We start from the raw sequence: 932 nt of genomic DNA on the forward strand, positions 1-932 counted from the left end.
CTGTACAGGTTAGACATTGTATGCATTGATAACTGACTTTCTGATAATAGATTTTAATGAATGTATTGAAGACAATGGTGGCTGTGATCATACCTGTACTAATACTGTTGGTTCATATATTTGTAGCTGTGACACTGGATATAGTCTGAATACTGATGAACACAACTGCACTGGTTAGAAGAATATTAATTATTATTTTAACTATGTTAATCCAATAGATATAAATGAGTGTGATTCCAGTAATGAAGGTTGTGATCAGATATGTAACAATGTTCCTGGTAGTCATTACTGTAGTTGTAAAGTTGGTTACATACTGCATTCAAATGGAAATACTTGCATAGGTAAAAAATCTGATTAGTATCACACCATTATTATTAAAAAATATAGATATTAATGAATGTATTGACAGTGATTGTGAACAAATATGCAGTAATACTGATGGCAGCTACACATGTTCTTGTAATAATGGTTATTCTTTGAACAGTGATGGTAGAAACTGCACTGGTATTATCCTTTTGTTTTGAATTATCTTATATTGATGACATTAATAGATATAAATGAATGTATAACTAACAATGGTGGTTGTGAGCAAATTTGTATCAATAAAGAACCATTTTATAATTGTTTGTGTCATTCGGGATTTACGTCACAGAATCTTCATTTTTGTTCTAGTAAGTTGATGTAAGTTGAATAATTGTTAACCTTCAATTAAAATTAGATATTAATGAGTGTATGGATGGCATATCAGGCTGTTCTCAAATTTGTGATGATACCCAAGGAAGTTACATATGTAGCTGCCTTGATGGATATCTACTAGAACCTGATAATCATACTTGTACTGATATTAATGAATGTATCACTGATAATGGAGGATGTGAAGAAACATGTGATAATACTAATGGCAGTTACACTTGTTCCTGTGAGACTGGCTA

At 31.1% G+C, this 932-nt stretch overlaps 1 pseudogene; it reads left to right on the forward strand.

Moving 5' to 3' along the window:
- Positions 1-932, forward strand: part of LOC100637228 (fibrillin-2-like) — a 19,132-nt pseudogene that overhangs the window by 752 nt on the left and 17,448 nt on the right.

This window comes from Amphimedon queenslandica, unplaced genomic scaffold (assembly GCF_000090795.2).
Source record: "Amphimedon queenslandica unplaced genomic scaffold, v1.1 AMPQUscaffold_12496, whole genome shotgun sequence".
NCBI classification, from domain to species: Eukaryota; Metazoa; Porifera; class Demospongiae; order Haplosclerida; family Niphatidae; genus Amphimedon; species Amphimedon queenslandica.